The 25731-nt window shown below is 37.2% G+C and overlaps 1 protein-coding gene across 1 annotated transcript in view; it reads left to right on the forward strand.

Annotated features, from left to right (window-relative positions):
- HSD17B12 (hydroxysteroid 17-beta dehydrogenase 12) overlaps nucleotides 1-25731 on the forward strand; it is a 131139-nt gene that overhangs the window by 408 nt on the left and 105000 nt on the right. The window lies entirely within an intron of this gene.

The following is a 25731-nucleotide window of genomic DNA, read 5'->3' on the forward strand; positions in this document are numbered from 1 at the left end:
CTGTGTCTCCTGCGTCCCATGTACCTCCCTGGCCCCGCAGCCATCTCTGGTTTACCTAGACTTGTAGAGTTTCTAAATGCTGGCCCAGCTCAGCGAATCTAAGATGCCACTTGGTGGGTGCGGAAGAAATCTGGCTTGAACTCACTGGGGCTTGTGTCCTTTAAGCCGTTCTGGGTCCATGGCCTGGCGTCTTCTTTCTGCCTTCTTAGTTACACTTTACCCACGTTGGTTCGCCCTTTATGAGTGTTTTCAAAGTTTTTTGTTTGATTTGGACACTGGCCCTGTGCTAAGGATGAAATGCATTAGGGAGGCATTGCCTACTTTCTAGTACTAATGTTCGTTTAACATCTTCCTCTTCATAACCAATTAAGTAGTTTAAGTGTTATATAGTAATGTGTGTTGATAGAATATTTTTATTCTTGTTATTCTTAAGTCTCTTCATGTGAATGTATTTAATTTCTCCTCAGATTTTAGAATCCGAGGGGCAAGGATTGAGGGTCTACACTTTAGTCTTTCTCCACAGTAACTGGCATATTGATTAGATATAAGCTCTTCTAAACTTAAAAAACAAAAGCTTGGAAAAACCCTGAAATACAGGTATGCTTTGCAATCAGTAAACATATTCCAGACTATAGATTCCTTAGTCTGGTTAGGTTTTTAAGACCATCCCCTTCATCTCCTAGTCAAGAGCTTACAATCCAAGGCTTTTATTATATTCACAGGGTGTGCAACCATCATTACAGTCTAATTTTAGAACATTTTCGTCCTCCTTAAAAAACCTGTACCTATTAGCTGTCACTCCCGAGCCCCCTTAAGTCCTAGTCAACCACTGATCAACTTTCCCTATACATTTACCTGTTCTGGATATTTTATATAAAAGGAATCATATAATATGAAATTTTTTGAACCAGGCTTCTTTAGCACAGTACTTTCAAGGTTCATCCATGTTGTGGCATGTTTCAGTTTGTCATTTCTTTTTATTGCTGAGTAATATTCCATTCTGTGGAGCGAGTTTAGATTTTGCAAAGGATTTCGCTCCTGCGTTTTGCCCTCTGCCCATCTACATTAGCAGGTTCCTAAGATTTTGCAGCTTTGATGCTGGTGGAACTCATTTGGCCCTGTAGTATTCCAAAGTTTTCCTAATTCACTGGACAATGAGGACTGAAAAAGGATGGGGCTGACGGGGTTCTCCTGTAGAAAAGCTGTTCATCAGAATTGCCTGTGCTTAGCCAAATTCCCAAAATCAAAATATCCTCAAAATCAGATATATATAATTTTTGTTTTTACATTGGATAATTGCACAAGATTTCCTCAAATGAGAGAAGGCTACTTTAGTAACCAGGGCCCATTGACTATAGGTTCTTTCACTAGGCAACACCTTTGATAAGGGGTTAATATCTTAAATTTATAAAGCCCACATATAACTTGCCACCCTGAATTATGTATGATTTGAGGAATTATGTATGAAACGTTATTTAAATTGGCAAACCCAGAAGAAATATTGATCAGTACCATATGTTAAATGCTTGAAGTGTTCCAGACACTTGATATAGATTATCTTTTTCTTTTAATCGACATTGTTTAATAAAATTACATAGGTTTCAATTGTACAGTTGTATAAAACATGATCTGTATATTGCATTGTATGTTCACCACCCAAAGTCAAGTCTATTTCCATCATTATATGTTTGACCTCGTTTACCCTCTTTACCTCCACCTCCCCCGTTTCCTTCTGGTAACCACCATACTGTTGTCTATCTATGAGATTTTTTGTCTTTTTTTTTGTTTGTTGCTTTCAGTTTTGTATCCTACATATGAGTGAAATCATATGGTTCTCAAATTTTTCTGACTTATTTTGCTTAGCATGATATTCTCAAAATCCACCTATATTGTCACAAATGGCAGTATTTCATCTCTTATTTCTGAGTAGTATCCCATTGCACATATGTACCACATCTTCTTTATCCAATCATCTATCAAAGCACACTTCGGTTGTTTCCATGTCCTGGCTAGTGTGAATAACGCTGCAATGAACATAGGGGTACAAATATTGCTATGGATAAATGTTTTCAAAATTTTGGGGTATATACCCAGAAGAGGGATTGCTGGGTCAGATGGTAACTCTATTCCTCATTTTTTGAGGAACCTCCATGCTGTTTTCCATAGTGGCTGTATCAGTTTACATTCCCACCAGCAGTGTGCGAGGGTTCCTTTTTTCCTTGCAACCTCTCCAATACTTATTACTTGTCTTGTTGATAATTGCCATTCTAAGAAGTGTGAGGTGGTATCTCATTGTGGTCTTGATTTGCATTTCCCTAACAGCTAGTGAAGTTGAGCATCATCTCATATATCTCTTGGCCATTTATATTTCTTCTTGGGAGAAATGTCTGTTCAATTCCTCTGCCCATTTTTTAATTGGTTTATTTGTGTTTTTTTGTTGTTGTAGTTGAGTTATATGTGGGCTTTATAAATTTAGGATATTAACCCCTTAACAAAGGTGTTGTTTTGCAAATATATTCTCCCATTTAGTTGGTTGCCTTTTTTTGTTGATGATTTCTTTTTCTGTGCAGAAGCTTTTTAGTTCAGTCATATAGCTTTTTGACATAGTCTCGTTCATTTATTTTTGCTTTTACTTCCCTTGCCTTTGAGGTAAATTTAATGAAATCCTCTCTAAGACCAAGGTCTATTAGTTTAGTACCTATGTTTTTATCTGTGTATTTTATTTTTTCATTTCCTATATTGAGATCTTTGATCCATTTTGTATATGGTGACAAATACCAGTCTAGTTTCATTTTTTTGCATGTGGCTTTCCAATTTTCCCATTTACTGAAGAGGCTTTTTTTCCCTCTCCTGTATGTTTTTGGCTCCTTTGTTGAAGATTATTTGCCTGTATTATCTTGGTTCTCAATTCTGTTTCATTGGTCTGTGTGTCAGTTTTTCTGCCTGTACCATGCTGTTTTGATGATTGTTTCTTTGTAGTATAATTTGAAGTCACGGAGTGATTTACCTCTAGCTTTGTTCTTTTTTCTCAGGATTTGCCTGTTCGGGGTCTTTTCTGGTTCCATACAGATCTGATTTTTTTGTTGTTCTATTTCTTTAAAAAGAAAAATGCCATTGGGGTTTTGATGGGAATTGCATTAAATCCCATCAAATTGTATATTACTTTGGGTAATATGGCCGTTTTAACTGTTGATTCTTCCAGTGCATGAACATATAATATCTTTCCATTTCTTAGTGTCTTCAATTGCTTTTAATAGTGTCTTGTAGTTTTCAGTGTCCTTTGTTAAGTTTATTCCTAGGTATTTTATTCTTTTTGTTGTATTTGCAAAAGGCATTTTTCATTTATTTTTCTGAGATTTCATTGTTAATATTTAGGAACACTGGATTTTTGTACATTGATTTTATATCGTACAACTTTCTTTATTATTTGTAATAGTTTTTTGGGTGGAGTCTTTACGGTTTTCTATCTAAAGAATCATGTCATCTGCAAAAAGTGACAATTTTACTTCTTCATTCTCAATTCGGATGCTTTTTATTTCTTTTTATTTCTTTCTCTTGTTTGATTGCTCTGGCTAGGACTTCCAGTACTGTGTTGAATAACTGTGGTGAGAGTGGACATCCTTGTCTTGTTCCTGATCTTAGAGGTAAAGCTTTCACTTTTTCACCATTGAGTATGATATTGGCTGAGGGTTTTGACAGAGATTATCTTGGATCTCTCTTTGAGCTGTGCTCCATATCCCCAGTGTATAGAGGAGAAAATGGAGGCTCAGGCAAATGACATCCTTTGTTTGCTGTTTCATAGCTAGTAAATTACAGAATCAGGATTTGAAATTAAGTTGTCCATTCTTGCAACATCTATGCTATTGTGTGTGTTGGTGATTAGCTTACAGATTGCGTGGTACTTGGGTGTGGATTCCCTTATACCCTACGAACTTTATTGCTTTGTCATTGAAGCCACATTTTCAATTTTGCACATGCCTTGGTATATCTAGAAACATGCAAAATAGGCGGCATGTTTTTAAATCAAGTAGCTCAGGATTTTCTTCAGATTTACAGCCATGAATTTTGTTGCTGCCTGAGAAAACATTGGAAAGGCACTCAGGTGCTTAACAAAGCAAAGGTTTGACTGTCATCAATATGACTGGACTTGACCTTGATTGCTATTTTCTTTTTAACACTCTGGCATTCTTGAGTGGATTTAGTGACTCTCTAAAGGTCCAGCTTGGTAAATGTAGTATGCTCCCTGTCGACACTCAGGAAACTCTAGTATACCTGTTCTTGCTGGTGAGCCAATGTTGATCACAGTAGTGCTGTGTTGTTTTTTTTATTTTTTTAAATTTTTTTTTAAAGCTGTGGCCTTTTTTTTTAAGCAGGGCAAGTAGAGGACTCAGAGAAACAAGTGGACTTAGTCACAAAAGTTCTTGAAGATATTTATTCATCCCGTACTTCAGCTCTGAAAAGAGAGTCCATGGGCCTAAGTGGAACAGGCTCTCCAGATGGGAGTTGGCAGGACAGCCTTAGAATGATGTGGGAGCGCCGGGCGGGGCGGGGGTCCAAGGAAGAATTGCAACCTACATCTCTGGTAACCAGGTTCTTGTCTTAATGCGTGAGAAAGAATTCAAGGACATGACAAGCAGCAAGCAAGACAGTACAAGTTTTATTAAAGAGAAAGCTTATACTTAAGAAAAAAGTGCAGGCAAAATCAAAGGAAGGATGAGTCAACCTGGGCTGTCTGGATTACAGGCTTTTGTTGGGGGTCAGTGGAGACATGGTAGTTGCAATGCAGGAGATATTATAATGATATTATGATTAGCCAAAGCTGAATGAACAAAGGACAAGGAAAATAATACCCTGGAGCCTTATCCTGGAGGTAGCGGGAGGGGAATGTCCCAAGGCTATCCATCTTTCCTCCTGGCCTTGGCTTGTTTTACACACTGGAGTCTCAGGCTCAGAGTCAGAACAGGGAGAGGGCTGAGTAAGGGGCTAAGAAAAAATTCTGGAGATGCATCCTGGATGCGGAGGGAGCACATCTCTAGGCTAACTATCCTGCCTTGAAGGCACTAGTGCTAGAACTGCGTAGATGCGGATGGAGAATCGGACCTAAAAGCATGCCTCGATTTTATTTGGAGGAAAAACCAAAGAGGAAAGTTTCCTGGAATTAGAAATGCAGCCTTTGTACTCTGAGCTAGAATATTTCCCTCCCACCACCCTCCCTTTGTCTCCATTTCCCTCTGGAAAAAAATCTAATCACTGTGCCATGGGAAATTCTACCCTTAGCAGAGATTGGGTGATAGGGTAGCTGAATGAACCCTGAAACTGGGTTATTGCTTTCTCAAAGCTACTTCATAAAGCCCTGGTGTGTGATAGTTGAGAAGCCTGCCACAAATCCGTGTCAGAGGGCATGTGCTTCGTTTTGTTTATTCGTTTTGTATAGTGAAACAATTCATTTGCCCGCTCACTAACTGGCAATTCCAGGAAGACGATCCAGTTGCTGAAAATTTATCTTTACCACCATTAAGTGAAGTTATTTCTATTTAAATGATCTAGTCATTGGGGAAAGGGAGAGAAGGCTGGAAAACTTAAGATTTGGAACAGTTATGCCCCTGAAGAGTATTACATTGGAGAACAGTAGGGCTAACAGAAAGGCTGGCGTTGGAGTCAGTGCAGCAAGGGTGAACTTTGCTACTTGCTAAGCTGTTTGACCTCATTAGCCTCTGAGCATAACTTTCTCCTTTGTGTATTAAATGGAGCTGATTCTTTTCAGGATTATTAGGACAAAGAAATGAGATGTAAGTGAGATTCTGGTGTGGTCCTCTGAGTGTTTTATGGATACCAAGTAACATATTTAAGAACATCTTTTATTGGTACAAATTACTCCTATTTGAGGAGAAGGGGTTGTTGAAACCGAGAAATAATGTAGCGTATTCAGCAGACATCCTACTGGAAATCTGAAGTTAGGAGATCAGTAGGAGGTGATTAGTGCTACTGCAGGAGAATTCCTTGCTTTGAAAAGATTTACTAAGTGGTTCTGTGAAATACGGTTCTCCTTAATGAACCTAAGATATGATGGACTTAGAAAAATTTGGTTATGTGCAGCTTTTCAGTTAGATTTGTGAAAACTTTAGAGTCCTCTTTGACTCTTCTCTCACCCAGTATATAGTCTCATTGGGAGATTCCTTTGGCTCTCGAACTTCAAAATATCCATAATCCTATTCCTTTACCACTGATGTAAGCCCCTGAACTCTCTTGCCTCCAGGTAATTGCAGCCTCCTGTCTCTCCGATGGTTCCCTACAGTGGATTTTTACATAGCAGCCGGAGTGATTCTTGAAAATCTTAAGTCAGATCATGTGATCCTCTGCCCAGATTCCTCCAATGGCTTCTCATCCTGTTCAGATTAAAAGTCAGAATTCTTCATACGGTTGACAAGGCTTTCAACCACATGCCTTCTGCCTTCTTTTACCTCCGACCTCATCTCACCCCCTCCTAGCCACACTCACTCCTTGCTTGAACACACAGCCTTGAACTCACTTCTTTGAATATGCTTAGCATCGCTGCCTTGGGGCCTTTAGTTCTTTCCTCTTCCTGAATGCTCTTCCCCAACATATCCACGTGGCTAACTCTCCTTACTTCCTTCAAGTCTTTGCTTAAATATCACCTTCTCAATGAAACCTGCCCTACTGCCTTTAAACTCACAATCTTCTCCCCACCCCCACTTCTGATCTCCATTACCCTGCTCTACTTGTCCTTTTTGTCATAACACTTGTCACCATCTCCCATACTGTACACTTCCCTCATTTATGTTTCTTGTTTGTCTACCCCTGTTAGAATGGAAGCCCCATGAAGGCAAAGATCTGTCTTTTTTGTTCCCTTACGTATCTCAAGCATCTAGAATAGTGCCTGCACCGTGTTAATACATATTTGTTAAATGAATGAAAATATCTATTAAGTAAGGTATTCCAGTATTTTCGAGATTAAGGGATAATGTATTTTGGGGGAATTATCTTCTATTTCTACATTCTCTTAAGTTATTAGTTATAAATCCAAGAAATATTAGCAGTGTCCCCACCTCTAAAAATGAAACTATTTAGTCTAAAAACAAAAGCAGACTATAATATCAGGAAGATGTTCTCATAGTATAGACTCTGGAACTAGGCTACCTGCTTTCAAATCCCAGGTCTGCCAGTTATAAGCTATATCACCTTCACTTCTGCATGCCTCAGTTTCCTCATCTTTCTAATTGGGATAATAATAAGTTTGAAGTAATAATTAAATGAGTTAATGTGTGTGAGATGCCAAATACTATTCTAAGTATCTGGCATTTAAATAGTAAATGCTGTATAAATGCTATCTGATATTGTTGTTATATTTGCTGTCACTTTTATTTGTGGAGATAATTTTTTTTAATTTTTATCTATATTTATCTTCTCGTAGACTCTTCCCCAAATTTCTAATAACTTACTGCATATTCCCTTCTGGATGTTTTTCAGAGTTCTCAATCCTAGCATGTCTAAACTTCGTCTTTTCTACTCTCCCTACCCTGTTTTAAACTTCCTTATTTTTGCTAATTTTAGAGTCCCCCAGCCTCTAAATCAGGATGGCAAATTCAAATATCTTTAGCAGATAAAGTAAACGAGTGAAGTGGACCAGTGTAAATGCATGTCTGGACACTGTCTGGGCCATCAGTTGTGGTTGACTCAGTGTGGATACTACTCAGCCAGTTGTTGTCCTTCAGTAACATGGGCCTGTCATCTCAGACTTTTTACAAGAAGCCCCAAATGTAGGTTGTCACGTGTAAAGTTTCTTAATTTTTTTCAAGGTTGACGTACATTTCTCAAGTTTACTCCAGGCGCCAAATAAATTGTGCCAGTGAGCCAAAAGCAGCAAGTGGCCAGTTCGCTCCCTTGTCTCTCAGTCCCAGATCATGCTTTTACTTCCTGGACTTATCTCCTTATGTCCTAATGTGGCCCTTTATGCTTCCTCCCTTGGACGCATCGCTGCTTGTACTTTCCCGCTTTTCAGTTCTGCGTGGTTTCGCCTGGGCCAGAGACATTTAGTAGTTTCGGTGGCTGTTGAACGTTGATTTCACTCTGCTTGGAGTGCTCTTCTCTTGCACACTCTTCTTTCTGTTTGTGAAGTTCTGTCCATTTTTCAGAGTCTAGCTTATGAATTTTTTTTCTTACAACTGTCTAAGGGAAGCAATCATATACTTTTGGAACTGATAATGTTTGTTTTGTTCTTTCTCGTGGACTTTTCCACATTTTACTTTTTAGTCATTGCCGTGCGTGTGCGTGCATGTGCATATAAGGATGCGTATGCATACATGTGTATGCATGTGTTACCTTTTTGTAAACTATAAGCCCTTTGAGAGTGCACAGTAAATGATATATAGTGAATGAGTATTTTTTCCTTGAGGTTCTGGTATATTTCAGTTGAGGGTAGGGGTGTTTTGATTTTGTAATTTTTGGTTTTTTGTTGTCATATAATTTGTATACCTTTTCCCTCTTTGTTTTAAAACCTAAAAAGCTAGATTGAAATAAATCAAAGCTGGTTAGGTAAAGATTGATTACAAAGCTATTACAGCAGGGTTGGGATAACAGTTTTGAAAGTGAAATGCAGTGAGATAAAAAAAGATGTTTTTGAGTAGCATTGGTAATAAGCTAAACTTTCTTCATGTGTGGTTTAGGAAATTGTCACAGGAAGCCAGCTACTCTGCCACACTTAATAAACATTTCAATGTTAATAGAATTTTGGCATTATATTTATTATTTATCTCTAAATCTTTATAAAATTGATGCAAATAGATTTTTTTTTTTTTTTTTTTTTAGTAAAAAAGACTTTTCCAATTTAAAATTTCAGTAAAACCTTGTTAATTGGTAAGGCCAAGATGTGTTAGTGAAAAATTAAATTCTAGGATATTTTAACCAAAATGTGTTTTTGTTATTTTGAAGGCCTGATAAAATAAACCCAAGCCTTCTAAACCCTTCAGACTTTTTGAATTACTGGAGACATTAAATCAAATTTCCTGGAAAATCTCTTCAATAGTAAAAGCACCGAAAGGTATATGTAAGATTTACTGGGGGATCACTCGTAAGTTATGTAAATGTCTAACCACTATGTTGTACACCAGAAACCCATTTAATATTCAATGTCAACTATAATTGAAAAAATTTTAAAAATAAATAAAAAAAAATAACAGTGAATGTATATATTTCATACATGCTAGAAAGTTAACCACAGAGCACTGAGCGTATAGTTTATTTGTTTCACAAAGAGAAATGAATACTACAGTTGGTTGATGGTCTTTACAAAGGTTTAGTCAGCCATTTTGTTATAAACTTGAGAAAACTGAAAAATCTTTAGGAGGCAGAAGAGAGTAAGGATAGAGTAACAAAACTGGAAGGGCTGTTTGTGACTTCTTCAGTAGAACTGAAGAGGTACTGACTTGCTCAAGATCATGCATCCAGTTAGAGAATGGCTAGGCAAGACAGATCACTGGCAAAGGGCAGAAAATGGTGGGTGCATCTGTAATAGACTGATTAAAAGCAGTGATAGGAATGATGAGCAGCAGGCTCTGACAGCAGAGTGGGAGAGATTTGTCAGAGGTAAATCGAGAGAGGAAAACCGGTGAGAAGGACAAGCAGAGGTGATCAGTGGTAACAGGGAGGATACTGGCAGAACTAAACCTCATCAGCACCTTCCTGCAACTGGCGTGGGGCCAAAACAGTCCTCTTTGTACGAGGCACTGAACTCTTGAAGAAATGACATGGCCCTCTGTAGCCCCCGAGAGTACCATTATGCCATGCTCTTAGTACACTCCTACATGGACGTTAAGCCTGGGGAACTTTTTCATGGTATATAGTGCCACAAGTTAAGTGAGTTGATCCAGTGTCTCTTACCTATAGTCTCAGCCTTGCCTGTACCCCAAAACAACAGATTATGTTGATGACGCTGAATTGCCAAGAAAATATTGTATTGTTTTGGAATATGCTTCTCAAGGAGGCCAGGAAAGGACAGTATCTTTTGGAAGTTTAAATGCCGGTTATAAAGTTGCCTTAACGTTCCTAGTGTGTAGAAAACATTCTCCAGATTGGGATAACTGTAATGACTGGCGTTAACTGCTCACCACCAAGCTAAATTCCAGTAGAAATCCTGCCAGGCTTGCTTTAATGGTAGCTGAAACTCCAGTCTTGTCACATAAACAGAGCTAATGCAGTAAACAAGTCCCCTAATCTTGCTCATTCAGTCTAATAATTTTATGTGGAACTGGAAGCTGCTGCTTATCTCTGTGTTCCAATACCTATCATCACCTGTCATGCGTAAGAGGTGGTGATGATCTCTTTTTAGATAATGCGGAAAAAAAAAAACAAACCCAAAACAGTGGGTTAGACAGTGGTGTTCACACATTCTGAATTAGAGGAGGCTGAATTAATGAAATTTTACTGTAATGATGACACCTTCATTTACAAAGTATTCTCAAATGATTTTCACATCAACCTCGTAAAGTAGGTTAGAGTTGGTTCTGTTATTTCCACATCACATACTAGGACCAGAGGGAGCTGCAGTAACTTATTACAAAATCTAGATTCAGTTTTTTCTGCTATTTACCAGTTTTGTAACCCTTATTACAGAGGGAGCTGTAATAAGGGTTACAAAACTGGTAAATAGCAGAAAAAACTGAATCTAGATTTTCTGACTCCAGGCTCCACATTCTTTCCAATTTCTTGCCAAAGTTCCTGATAACAGTGATTTTAAGATGACTTGGAATACTGTACAAGAGCTTATAAATTGGAAAGTTCCTCAAATGTTGTCTGAAAGTGAAAGGTCTGTTTATGCCATGGCAATATCCAAACTCCCATGGTTCATAAGAATCAATTCAATCAATTCGATGTGCTCGTTAAAAATAAAAGTCTAGAGCTTCACTGCAGATTTACTAAATCAAAATCTCTTAAGAAAAGAACATGGGAAAATGTGTTTTTAACAAATAAGTTAATTCTTAAGATCCTTCTTCTTGGGGAACACTGACTATGGCCAGCTAGCCCTAGAAGGAGAGAGTGGACTGTACATGCAGGCTTTTTAGCTCGGTATCTATTCTTGGTACCAGGTTAAAACTTCCAGTGATTTCTGTATTAAATATTTTCTTATAATTTTGACAGATAAATAGAGATTCTATTTTAGGTTAGTTCTGTGTTTATGCATTGGAAATAGATTAGGAAAAAAAGAGAAAACTTCGAATTTCAGTTTGTTGCTATGCCATGAGAACCACAAGCAGCACATGCCCTATTTCTCAGTCTTTACTAATCAGAGATTGGGGTTGAGGGTAGGGGAGTGAATAAGAATGTTTTTCGGTAGGTGCAAATAATTGAAATTTTCATTTGCTTTTTGTTTAAGTAGGACCATAGGATAGCTGAAGACTTTATTTTTATTTTAGAGAAAAGAAAGTTTTGAGTCTGCTTTCCTTGTGGGTGGATTTAAACAAATTATCCTTATTATGAAATTAATGTGACATTTATTGATGATTCTTCAAGAGCCAGTAGACTAAAGAGAATGTTCTACTTAGTCTTTAAAAAAAAAAGAAAAAAAAGAAAAAATTGTAAAGCCCTCCAAATGATGAGGAAGAAGGAAAATAGGCTTAAGTTTAACCAGGAAAAATTTAGATTTGAGTTCGCTATCTTGATGATCTTTGTAATTAAACAGCGGAATTGGGTCATTCATTCATTCAGCAGATAAATATTCATGATGTGCTATGTGCCAGGTATAGTACTAAGTATGGGAATATAGTGGTGAGCAAGAAAGCCACGGTATGGTCTCTATCTCCATTAGTCTAGCAGAGGACACAAGTCATTACATAAGCGGCTCTAAAAACTATAATAGGAGCCAGCTATGGGGACCTTAATCTAGTTCAGGGGCTTAGAGAAGGTTTTCTGAAAGAAATAACATTTAATCCCGGGTATGGAAGAAAAAAAATAGAAGGAAGAAGATGATAGTGATGTTAATAATGGTAATAAGATATAATGTTTATTAAAAAGGTTACCATGTATCAGATACTTTTCTAACCACTTAAATGAATTCATTTACTCTTCACATAATCCAATAAGGCAGGTCCTATTAATACCCCCATTTTGCTGAAAGAAAGCTAAGATAATAGGTCAGGCAATTAGATGGACAGGCGACGGGGTTAAGGAGGTAAGTATTTCCAGCAGAGGGAACACTTTGGGTGAAGATCTTAAGGCAAGTGAGAACATTGAGGACCTTTGAGCTGAGAGTCTTTGGGTGGAGAGAGGCAAGAGAAAACTAGATGGAGAAATGGGCAGGAGGCCAGTAATAAAGGATCTTGAGGCTTATGGTGAGGGTTTTGTTTATTCTAAGGGCAGTTGGAAGTCGTTTAAGGATTTTAAGCAGCAGATGTCATGATCAAGTTTATATTTTACACAGTTTATTTTGGCATCTGGGGAGTGGGTATAGAGGGAGAAACCCAGGACAGGGAGACCAGCAGGAGACAGGTGGTGGTGGTAAGCCAGGTATTTGGCAGTGATGGCTTAATTGAGGTAATGAGGGCAGAGACTAAGGGAGGGAGTCAGACAAAAGAGATAGGAGGTGGAATTCCTGGGCCTTGTCAGAAATAGGTGTAGGGGTGAACGAGACACCAGGTCAAGGACTGTGAGGTTTCGTCAGGTGCTGGCACTAGTCACTGACATTGGAAACAAAGATAAGGAGCAGGCTTTGGGAGGAAAATATTGAGTTTGATTTCCCATAGGTTCTGTGCGGACGTTAGGCAGTCTTATCATAGATTAGCACTGGGCTGGGCCTAATGTTCTAAGTCCCTTAGCAAAGTCCTTTGGTTCAGCAATCATATATAGTTGACATAGATTACATGCTGTATTTTATGGTCTATAGAAAAGTTTGGAACCTCAGCTTGTAATATTTTAGGAAAGGGAGAACATTATTTTCGAATGGTCTGAATGTGTCCCACGTAGCACTTTGTGCCTTAGTTTGGCAAATGTGATTTCCTTCTTAGGCAGAAGAGCAGGGAAGTTTTCTGTGGAAAGTGTACTGGACTATTAGAAGACCTGAGTTCATATTCCACTGTCTTACCTTTGGCATTATTAGCTGTGGATTCTTTATTCTTTGGTCAGCCATTCTGTTGATTTGATCTATCAAATATGTTTAAAAATACCCACCTTGCCCATCTTCAGAGAAGTGTAGAGTCTGAATCGTCTTTGGAAGCACTGTAAAAAGTACAAAGCTTCATATACACAAATAAGACCTAGGGACTTTTTTTCCCCCCTTCTGTTCTCAGTTAGAAACCTAGAAATAGAATTGCCCTATGAGTTGATCACATCATTTGTGTTAGGTTCAAATTGTTTCAGAGTTTTATTTTGGGATCTGTTGCAACTTTGTCGTGATTAATACGTAGGTCTCTTATGATGTGATTATCTAATATATGTCAATTTTAGAATGTGCCTAAAATCTTTTTTACAACTTTGCTAATGTAAGCTGGGTTTCTGAATTAAAACTTAAACTAATTTAACTACTCATTGTGTTAATTTTAAAGAAATACCTTAAACTTCAACTTTATATTTAACATATACAAAAACTATGGTTAGGTATAATGGATTCAGGATAAATTATTGGTAGAAAAGTGTCATTTCAACTGTGATATAATTGGAAGACTTTCAAGCTTGACATAAATGTTTAAAGTCCCATTATTATAAGTATTATTATAAGAGGTGATTATAAGTTCCCATTATTTCTCACTTCACTACCCCACTGTCCCTGTCTCAAGTTTAAAGCTATTTAAGAAAAAAAGAAAGAAAAAGAACTTTTTCTTTCTTTTCTTTTTTTTTAAATTTTTATTTTTCATTAAGAGTTGACATTCAGTATTATTTTATATTAGGTTCAGGTGTATAGCATAATGGTTAAACATTTATATGATTTATGAAGCAATCCCCCCCAGTTAGTCTAGTACTCAACTGGCACTATACATAGTTATTACAGTATTATTGACCATATTCCTAATGCTGTACTTTACATCCTGTGACTGTTTTGTAACTACCAATTTGTACGTCTTAATCCCTTCTCCTTTTTCACCCACTCCCCTAATCCCTCTTTCCATCTGGCAATCACCAGTTTTTTCTCTGTATCTATGCGTCTGTTTTTATTGTTCGTTCATTTATTTTGTTTCTCTGATTTCACATAGTATAGGTCATGACTGTAAGCTTCACTAAATAAAGTGTCATTCCTGACTGTGCTGGTCATCGAGTTTTTGTCTATATTAAGCCATTAAATTACTTTAGTGACCAGGTCTACAGTTTATAGAGACAAAGAGAATAGGTATGTGAGAATTGTTTTATTACCAATGTTCTTTGAGAATTATTGCCAAATGATTCAGGAATAATGGGTTTTCAGTTAATCTGAAGTAAATTTCTTAGGATGGTCTGCTTTAAGTTAGTCTCAGTAGCTATTTATTTTTAGGAATTACCCAATAATCTAGGAACCTTGGCCCAGTGTAGTTCAACTGATATAAAAAAAGATTCGGACTGGGTATGAAGAAATGAAGGTGTGTGGGTGTATGTATGTGTGGGTCTATTGTTATCCTTAGTGCACATTGTTTTCTAATTCCATTCCAACACCAATAAGAAGTCAGTAGGGTTCATTATTCTCGTGGTATATTCTTAGCTCTGCCATTCCCCATATTGATGTATTATTAAGTATAAAAATTATGAAATCCATTTCAGATATTCCTGGTTTGGGAAGATAATTATGAAGTTAGAGGTTTAGTGTTATTTAAATTCTCTTCCCTTATTTTTAAAGTGCAAATGGTAGGGAAATGTGCCATCTGGGACACTGATAAGCTGGAGCAAGGATATGTGTAGCTTAGGGACATAGATTCTTCTTTGTATCCTAGGTTGAGATTACAGCCTTACTGATGCTGAATTTGTTTCAAGAACCAGGCAAGCCTGATGTGTGTGTATAAATATTTTAAAAAGAAGACAGATTGTTTATCTTGAAAGGCCTAAGTCTAAAAGGACTGTGGTACAATAAGGAATTAAGCCTCTCAGGTCTGTTAAAACCTTGATTGGCCATGCACTATGACTGGGGCTGGGGCCGAGGGAAGCTATGATTCTCTGTATGGGAGTGTCCCTTCTAATAAGGGAGACCCAACAACTTAGTCAAATTTTGCCCTGTGAATGAAGGTGTGTGTGCACCCAGTGTATATGTGTTTCGTGTGCATTCTTTTCCTGCCTTTCTCTTTTATAGATAAAACACTCGTTAATTTTGGAAAGATAACCATTCTTGTATTTAAGAGACAGGTATTATTTAAAGTAAGGTATTTTTGCTGATTAGTTAAAGAATATGAATCTTTGATAACGGGTCAAAGGCAAGGACAAGAAGACCTGGACAACTGTTATTACCAGTTTTAATATTGGGGTTTTTACGACTCTTTATTTATTTATTTATTTATTTACATTTTTATTTCACTGCCATTTTTGCCTCTTATTTGGTGTTGGTATCTCATATCAAGCATATGACATATATCATGGATGTATCATCAAGGATAAGATGTAATATCAGGGAGGTTGTATCATCTACTCAGAGAAAGTACATCTGTACAGAGAAAGTACAGCTTTCTCTGTACTCCCATAATATTTCTTTCATTTAATCGATTCAGCGAATATTTGATCACCTTTAATGTGCTAGATACTTTGTCATGTGCTGGGGGAAAGCAGTGAACAAAACGGGCAAAGCCTTGGCACTCATGGAGCTTTTATTCTAATAGGGAAGGATGAACAATAAGCAAACAAATAAATATTTGATAAATCTCCTGGTGAGATGTACTAAGAAGAAAAATAAAGCCGGGTAAATGATAGAGAATAACAGCAGAGGATGGAGATGAAGTTTTATTCCTGCTATTTTACGTCAAGTAGTTAGGCAAGATTTTCTTGTTAGGTGATCTTCGAACACAGTCCTAAAAGGAATTTCCTTTCTCCACTGCAACCATGCTGGCCTTTTTTGCTGTTTCTTGTGCATCTACAGCACAAGCTTTATACTAACTTATTAACCAATTGTGTTATCAGGCAAATGGCATTACTTCTCTTAGGACTGTAGAGGATGGGTCTGGGCTGCCACTGAATTATGTAGAAGACCCTACCTAGCTGGGACTTTTGGTGAATCACTTTTAAAGTAATATGAATAATGTTTAAATACACATGATGTTTAAATGCTCTTTTTGAAGACTTAATTAATCTCCCTCGACTTATTTTGCCCCATTTGCTACTTAAAAAAAAATTAACTTGGACTATCTATAACAAAAAACTAAGTTATAATATTTTGTCAGTTAACCTATTAAAACATGATGCCCTGGGTAATATCCATAGAGAAGTATCCTCCATCACATTACTTTCGACGCAATGAAAGCTTAGAAAACTTACTGGCAAGTTGAAGCCAAATAATAGTTTTATTCAAAAGCAAGTTTAAAAACAACAAAAGACTGTTGTTTTATAAGCTCTTCTGAAAACTGTACATTTATTGAGTTTATCTAGAAGCATAGTATTTGTGTCTCCTTTCCAATCTTTTTCCAAAACACCGAAAACATTTTGCACTACTCTTAGGATTGCTTATGTTTATAAAGAAAAGGCAGCAAAGACTGAATGGCTGAATAGCATCCTCTGTTGGCTTATCTCTAAAATGATAATGCAAAAAACCCCAGAAAATAAAAATAAACTATTTTTGCTGAGCATATGATTTATGTCATTGCAAAAGCACTGAGTGATTCAGTACCACATTCTCTTGGAGATGCCTCGTTGCACTGCAACAGTGTATACATACTCATGCTGGAGAGGAGAATTTCTGTTTTCCCCTTCTCTTTAGGTTATTCTGTACGTAAAGTGGATCATTTCTACCATTTCTTAAAATACATTTTTTTGCTTTCCATCTCATCTTTTATTTATGCTTTATAGATAGTGGTGTTTGGAACACATTTTTTTTTTTTTTTTGTCATAGCCATTAGCCAATTAGTGATTATCTTTTATAGCGGGTTTTTCAAGGAGAGCAGAGATAAGTGAAATTGAGAAATAGTACTGAAACATCTTTTCTGATTGCAGCTTTCACCTCCTTTTCCACCCATCCTTTTTCCTTTTTCTGGAACTGTAGAACAGACCAAATTAGATTTCACTGAATTTTCTTTTAGCTAACTGTGCCCTCCAGTGGAGAAAACACAGGGCAGTGAAATAGCCCAGGTATTAAGCAGCACAGAGGAGAGGATGTAACACATCCAGGTGAGAGCCAAGCTGCCTAACTATTTTCTGCATCAAAGAGAGCTTGTTTTGACCCCTCATAAACAACATTAGACTTAAGTTATCCTCTTTATGAGTTTGTTGAAGATCCAGAGAGAGATTATTAGCAGTGCTTTGACTTAATTGCCGTTAACAGTGTAGTTGATGCAGCGCTGTGCTGCGTTTTGTCCCCTTTGGAATGATATATTCGATTATGCAACATTAGGCAATCTAGTAAGAGGAGAGTAGGGAGTAATTGGAATTTTTCCCCTAGAATGAACTCGGACGATGACTTTTTTTTTTTTTTTTTTAAATTTTTGAAGAGACAAAAGAAAACCCCAAATTAACTTAGTGGATGTAAACAAGAATCATCCTGTGTACATTTAAAGCACTCAGAAAATTGTGAGTTAACCACTACTTCCTTATTTTCTGAACAGAAAAGGCTTCTGTCTTGTGCTGTGACTGCTGTCCTGACCGTGGTCTCTTGGTAAACATGGAGCTTCATCTGTGGGAATGATGACCGCATGTGCCTGAGCCCTTGAGAGTATTACAGAGGCACATGCTCAGGACGTGGGCTGGTACGTGTGTAGCTCTGGGCTAAGGAATGGAGCCAGGAGTCCAAGGTGCCGAATTCTCCAGAGTGATGGGCGCGTCGTGCCTGCACTGCAGGCTTCCTCTGTGTCTCTGCCCTTCCAGGGAGGGAGAACTGGATTACTCTTCAACTGGGTACTCTTCAACTGGATTACTCTTTAATTTAGAGATATTTTACATTAAAAGAATCTAATGGGTAATATCTGAGAAATAGTATAAACACAGACTTTCTTTTTCTTGACTCTTAGAAAAACCCAATCCAACTGTCCTTACAATGAATTATCATTTGAAGTTTTCTACATATTTAAGAAATATAAGCTTCCTTCTATATCTTATTTTAATGGAGTATATATTGTGTAACCCTTTTTACATTGAGAGTGATTCTTAAAATTTAGACGTATGGAAGACAATTAGAAATAAAAATATATGACTTAAAAAACCTAAAAATACTGGTTTTTAAGCCAGGATCTTTGCATAGTAAACTTTAAAAGGCATAGTGTCTTTCATTTGAACTATCTTGCAAAACAACATAAATATCTTAGAGACACTGCCAAACTGAACACATCAGAAAAAAAAGTGTACTTTTAGAGGAGAATTTTGAGGTTTTTGAGGGAAAATTGTGAATGTGATTTAAAATTTCTTAAAAATTCTTTGCCTTTATCACTTATTCACTTAAATAATGAATTATTGTGTTTTAAGATCTGGTTCATTTTGGACCGTTAATAACTAACTCTAGAGGGTGCTGATGAGCACCAAACACTTCACAAAATTTATATGGAAGGTAATTTTTATTAAAATAATGTTCTTGGGTTTTAATCTAGTACCTGAACATAAATACATATTTTGCCTCCCAAGAGAACCCAAAGCAAAGATACTTAGAATTTTAAAAAAATCGGGTAGATAAATTTACGATTGTACTTTGAAATTCTTTGAAAATTCCATTGAATTTGTGCAATTTCTGTAAACCACCTTTGAATCCCACTTTTGAAATCTCGTTTGATATTTCAAAAGAAAGAACCTATTTCATGGATATAAAAGACAAATCTTAGTACTGAGTAAATTTGTCATCTTTTAAATTCAGATAAGTTTGTAGGGATATTTATTTTATCTTTAGAAAGAAACTGTTTAAAAAGTATATTCTAAAGTTAGATTTCATAGAATTAACATTTAGCTAAGAGTCCCAAATAACGTACGCTTTGTATATTTTTGCAGATAGAATACCGTAAAACTGTAATATGATATATTAATTTGAAGAAAATGATCAGACTTTTAAGATGAGAAGGACTCCTTTTACCCAAACTCCAGGTGATGTTGAAGATACACGTTAAGATAAAGATCTATGTGACAGGAAGAAAAATTTGCTAAACAAAATGAATTGTCATAAATTGGAATATCAGTCACTTCAAAAAATGAATTTTAACATAAACCTTTGTATCCTATCAATTGTTTAACATTTCTTTCAAAATATCATACCGTTTTCCTTACTGCAGGCAGATAGCCATATTGAAAGAATTCTGTAGTAATTTCATATGAAACTGCGTTTAATTCATTTAAGACAGTGTTGTTCAATAGAACTTTCCGCGATGATGGAAATATTCCATATCTGCTCTGTACAGTTTGGTAGTCACCAGCCTCATGTGGCTATTGAGCACTTAAAATGTGGCTAGTGTGACTGAGGAACTGAATTTTTAATTTTATCTAATTTTAATTTACTGCGTTGGACAGCATAGATGTAAAGTGTCTCTGCTAGGTATATCAGGGATTGAATTATGACTCAGATGGTATATATGCTTTTCCATTCAGTCCTCTGCATTTTTATAATCTTGCCTGAGATACTATGATAGGTGAACATCTTGTTTTCAGATAACCACATTTATGTGAAGAGAAGAGGAATAGTGTCCTGACAACTAAGTCGGTGAGGCTTAGAATCTGTTCAGGTCTAGAATCCTGTGATCCTTAAAACCCTCAAATTAAATTGTGTTTGCCCTTTGGGTGTGTCTCAAACCGTGAAGGTTTTCTTTTTGTGTTTTTGAGTTAAAATACAGATACATAGGATATGACGGGTGACTGCAAAACAGAGTGACTGATTATAAAACAAAACTAAAGAAACAAACCAGAACTCACATATTCCTGTCTATTCGGGAGTTGGTGTGCTTTTCTGAATGTCCTTAAATGTAGAAAGTCTTCCTACTTTGAGAGCAAATTTGAGTATCGGAAAGAGGAAATTTGTGCTCTTGTCTGGTAAATAATGATAGAAGGTTCGAATAATGTTATATAGTTTTCTAGGCAGTTGCAATTCCGTCTTGGATTATTAGCTCCATTTTACAGGTGAGGGAGCCATGATTTAATCAGAGTTCTAAGACTCATTCATTCAACAGACATTTATTGTTCATTTACTGTTATATGTAGATTTCTATGTTAAGAATGGAAGAACATTTCCTTCCCTGGAGGAACTAACAATCTGGGTGATTAAACAAATAAATAAGGAATTATAATATGGTCTACCCGATAGTATGCTATATGTATGCATAGGATGCAATGGGAGAGCAGGAGAAGCACCTGGAGTGAGGTGATTGATGAGGGTATCAGTAGTCCAGGTGAAGAAGGTGGGGGAAGGGCACCAGGTAGGAGACCCAGCAGGAGCAAAGATATGCAAGTGCTAATCAAGCAGTAAATTTAGTATACCGAAGATACCTGAAAATTCAGGTACACAAAATTTGGTCCTATATCATCTTGACCTTGTTTTTTTTTTCTGGCTCAGTCTGAAGAAGGGCCGAGCTAAAAATAGCTCCTGGTACAGTGATAAAGCATCCAAGTAACAATTTCAAGGAGAAAGTTAAAAGTAGATTTAGTTCCAGTATTTGGCAAACACTAATTCACAATATTGATGTACCAATTAGAAATCATTTTGTTTATTAAAGCAGGTCCCTACAGGCCCTTTCTTGTTCTCACTAGAACATAAGCTCCACAGGGTTTTAATTCATTGATGTTTTCCCAGGGTTTAGAACACTGCCTGGCACATATTAGGTGCTCAGTAAATATCTGGTGAGTGAAGATATGAATCCTAGGTTATTATTCTAAAAGTCATCATGAATGTTTAAAAGTATTAAAAATTTGTTATTTCACAATTGAAAAATTCATGTTTCCATTATTCGGTCTGGCCTTTCCTCAGTGTTCAATTTCCTATTGCTATATAACAAACTCAGCGGCTTAAGAAAACAGCCCAATGTGTTATTGCTAGCAATTTGTGGATTAGGAATTTGAGCAGGGTTCCATGGAGACAGCTTTTCTCTATTCTATGTGATATCGGCTAGGGCATCTCCACTGGGGTTAGAGGGAGCCTCAGTTCTCAATGTGGACTCTCCAAGTGGTCTCATCATTCACCAGACTAGGTTGAGCTTCCTTACATGGCACTGAGATTGTTCCAAGAATGTAAAAACAGAAGTTGCAAGGTATCTTAAATAAAGCCTTGACCTGAAGTCAGACAGTGTCACTTTTGCCACATTCTATTGGCCCAAGCAAGTCACAGGACTATCCCAGAATCAAGTGGAAGGGAAAAGATGCCACCTTTTGGTGGAAGAATGGCAAATTCTCATAGCAGAGCAACATAGGTGGGAGGTATTGTTACAGCCATCTTTGGAAATGTTCTCCTACAGGTAGGTCTCTGAGCATAGTCATCCACATTTACGTGCAAAATACTCTTACCTCAAAATACACTTCCTGGAAGTCTTATCCCATTATGGCATCAACTTGAGGTCCAGGATCTTATCATTTGAATGAAGTCATGATATACATGAAGTTTCTTAGGCACATCTGCTCTGGTGCAGCTTATGATCTAGAGGTCTGCAAAGTAAGAAGACAAGTTGCCACTCACTCCATCTGTCCACATCCAACATATGGTGATGAGACAGAGACAGGAAAACTACATTAGATAATCCCATTTAAAAACGGGAAGATTGGGAAGAACATAGCCATCACTGGTCCATAGCAATTCTTAATTCCTGGTGGGCACATGTCACCAGTTCTCTCATTCCACATGTAGAGGATGTTCCCTTATTCCTGTCCAGTTCTGCTCCTTGGGAGGCGATTCCTAATAGGTTGTTTTCTGAGACTTAGCCCTACCTTTTGGTCTCTTGCCTTTCTCTGTTGCTTTTCTTTCTCATAAGAAATGAGTCGTGTTTGCAGCTGTGTAGCTTTTTCAGCCTGCTTCCTATCTATATGAAGTTGGGATCCCCAGACACTTTTTTTTTTTTTAATTTTGAACTGTTTCTGTCTTTTTTTAGTCCAAGCTGGTAGTACTTTTAGCAGTATAATTTTCTTCAAACCTTGGAGAGTTTCCTATGAATTTTTTAGGGGGGTTGATTCCATGTCCCAAAAGCCACATCTATAATTCCTTTCCAAGACAGACTTCTCTTTGCTGTGGATCAATCAGACTGTTATAAGACAAGATCCTTAAGATTCTTAGAAGTCCCTTTGTATAGGTGAGTATTGTCTACTAGGCAATACCTTAAACCTCTCCAAGGTCTCAACAAAAGGTTTTATGGACAAACCCTTCATTTGATATTTACCGAGGCCATTTCTTAATTTGAAAGTCTTTTGCCAGTTTGAGAGACTGTCATGTGCCCTCTGTATATTTAAATTCTGCTTGAAGATTAAACAGGCCCTCTTTTAGTTTATTTCTCCCTTCTTATACTTTATCATATGCAGTTAAAAGAAGCCAGTTGGCGCTTTTAATATTCTACCGGGAAATATCTTTAGCCAGATCCACCAGTTCATTAGGTAAATACTCTCTCTTTCACATTATTACAGGCAACATTCTTGCCAAACACTCCATCACTGTATAATATGGCTTGCTCTTTCTCCTGCCTCTAATAGCAAGTTTCTCATGGCTCTTCTGGCCTTTGTTAACAATCCACTTGCCACTTTTCCAGCCTCTGCCCATTACTTGGTCCAAAACCAATGCTGCATATTTTAGGGAATTTTTTTTTTGACACCTCATTTTTAGGTATCAGTTTCTGTCTCCATTATCTATTTCTGAGAAACAAACCACCAGAAAATATAATTGTTTAAAATAACAGTCATTTCATTCCTTACAGTTTTATGGGCTGGGAGTTTGGGCAGGGCTGGCTCAGACTGCGGACCTCAGTATCATATGGAGTCAACTAATACAGCTTTGCTGGGGCAGGAGGATTCAAGATATGTCTTTACGCAGCTGGGGCCTAGTGCTGCTTTTGGAGTATTGATTGGACCAGAGGATCTAAGATGGCCTCACTCATATCTAGGGTCTCAGTTCCACATGCCCTCCTATTATTCAGTGACTTCCTTACATGACTGCAAGGCCTCCTAAGGCCTAGGTCAGAAGACACAAAGCAAGTTAGTCAAAGCAAATTATCTGTCCAAAAGGTGGGAAAATTGATCCTATCTCTTAATGGGAGGAATGGCAGATGCACATTGTAAAAGAGTATGCAGAATGGGGGGTACTTTGTGGTCATCTTTAGAATAACCTGTTACAATAAGTCTAAATTTAGGAGATTTACTATAGGCGAGAAGTTAACAAATGGTGGCCTATGTATACATCTGGCTCACACATAGTTTATTTGCCTTATACAGAGTTTTAATTAAAAAATAAAAGCACAGTAAGCTGCCAACATTAAACAGTTGGAAGATTTCATCTAGAAGGTTGTATATCTGACCGCTCTTGAAAAATAGTAAGCTATTGTAGTGGGCCTGCATTTCCATATTAGCTGGAAATTGCTTGCTTTAACTGCTTACGTTACCTGTCTGGCTTCTAAAGCTATCTGAGTTGGTACTCTCTGTTACTGTAGATGATTGATTTATACATTAGGTGTTTTGGGGGGTTTGGTGATGTGTAAGATAGGCATAAAGCTTGAATAAGTAGGGAAAGATGGGCGATAATCAACTAGACCCATAAATATAATCACAGATGGTGACTGATGGAGTAAAGCAAGGCTAGGGAGGATAGAAAGTAACTGGTATGTAAGCAGTGGACTGCTAGGGGTATTCTACATAGGGTGGTCAGGGAGGCCTCTCTGATGACATGATGTTCAGTGGAGACCTTAGTGATGAGAAGGAGCCAGTCTTGTGAGGCTCTGGGGTGAGAGTGTTCTAGACAGGAGGAAAAGGAGTATAACGACCCATGGGTGGGACTAGGCTTTGTGTGTTTGAGAAAAGGCAAAGACTTTGGCTGAGCTGTGTGATGGATGGAGAGTGTAGGAGGGGAAAATGGTAGTAGAAGAGGCAGGTGTCGATGAGGCCATGAAAGATCCCATGGGACATGGAAAGAACTTTTTTATTCTGAGTAATGGGAAGTCATTGGAGGAATTAAAGAGGGGTAGTGATATGATGTCGTTGACTTTTTGTAGAGATTACTCTGGCTTCTGTATGGCAAATAGATCGTAGTGGCCATGGATGGAAGTAGGATGGACATTAACGAGCCTTGCAGTCACCTAGGGGAGATATGAATGATGGTGCCTTGAACTAGGGTGTGGTGCTTTTTATGAGAGGTGCTTGCATGTGGCATGTGTTTGAGAGAGTAGAGAAGACTTGTGGATGGATTAGATGTGTAGGAAAGACAGCAATCAAAGCTGACTTCTGGACGTTTGGCTCTATCAGCTAAATGAATGGATGGTCCCATGGGGAATGCTGATAGAGGAGCGATCCTGAAGTGGGTACCAGAAGTTTTGTTTTGACCATCGTTAAGTTTGTGATGCCTACTATGAAAATAAGATCGATGATAAAACAAACTTTAAAAAAATGGAATTGTTTTTATCTTAACAGCTTTTTATACATTTTTTTTTTCATTAGGAAACTTTGCCATTATTTGGATTGAGATGCAAGCCGCAATGGAGGGAGCACAGGGATGTGTATTGGAAGATATATTTTTAAGTTTGTGGCTATTTACTGTGAAATGAGTGGCACAGCTGAGTAACATCAAGAATTAGGCAGTATTTGTTGTACTGTCTTGTGAAAACTTCATTGGCCCCTGAAGTGTTGATTTGTTTTTTTTTTTTCTTTTCATATTTATTCTAACTGGGTGTGGTCATAAAGAATCAAGTATAATTTATTATTGACATTGGTATGAAGTTAATTCATTTTCTCTATTAAAAACGGTGGCATGACAGTATGCAAAATATTCTAGGAGAGCCTTCCAGAGGTTTGTAACTCTTAAAGTCGAAATCACCGTTGAGCTAAGACCATAACTGCATAAGGCAGGAGTAAGGGGAAGGGTTTGAGGAGTTGAAGCGCTGCTTGTGAAAGACAGTAAATTCACTTTTGCATTTGAGCTAACAACTTTTTATTGTAGAGTTCAGATGCAAAATGAGATGATAGATTTTTTACTTCATCTCCAGAATCATTCAAAGATAACGTTTTGACTATATCTGCCACGCAAGTCAGCATGGCTTGGAAATAATTTGTTGTTTTATTTTTAAGTTGTAATTTTAGTATATTATTATGAGATGGTCATAATGCCCCACTCTATTTTACTATAATTAGGTTGAGAAGAAATAATTGTTTATGTAAGGTGAGTCAGTGGTTTTTGCTATTACCATTTATTTTACCTTTTTTAGTAAGTAAAAATCATTTACATTCACATTCAAATGTATGTTATATAGAGAACATAAATGGTTTAAAACCATGTAAAATATCTTTTCTTGCTAACAGAACATTCAGTTTTTCCTTCTCTGTGAAACCTTGAGTCAAAATGTACTAGTGAGTGCGGGTGTTTGTATTCCAGTGGTGTAGCTGAACCAGACAGGTCTGCAGCGGCAGTGGTTTATTTTTAGACACTGGGTTGCCATTTTTATCCTGCAAAAATATTCATCAGTGTCTTGCTGACAGGCCATC

Source organism: Pteropus medius, unplaced genomic scaffold (assembly GCF_902729225.1).
Source record: "Pteropus medius unplaced genomic scaffold, Ma_sr-lr_union100, whole genome shotgun sequence".
NCBI lineage: Eukaryota > Metazoa > Chordata > Mammalia > Chiroptera > Pteropodidae > Pteropus > Pteropus medius.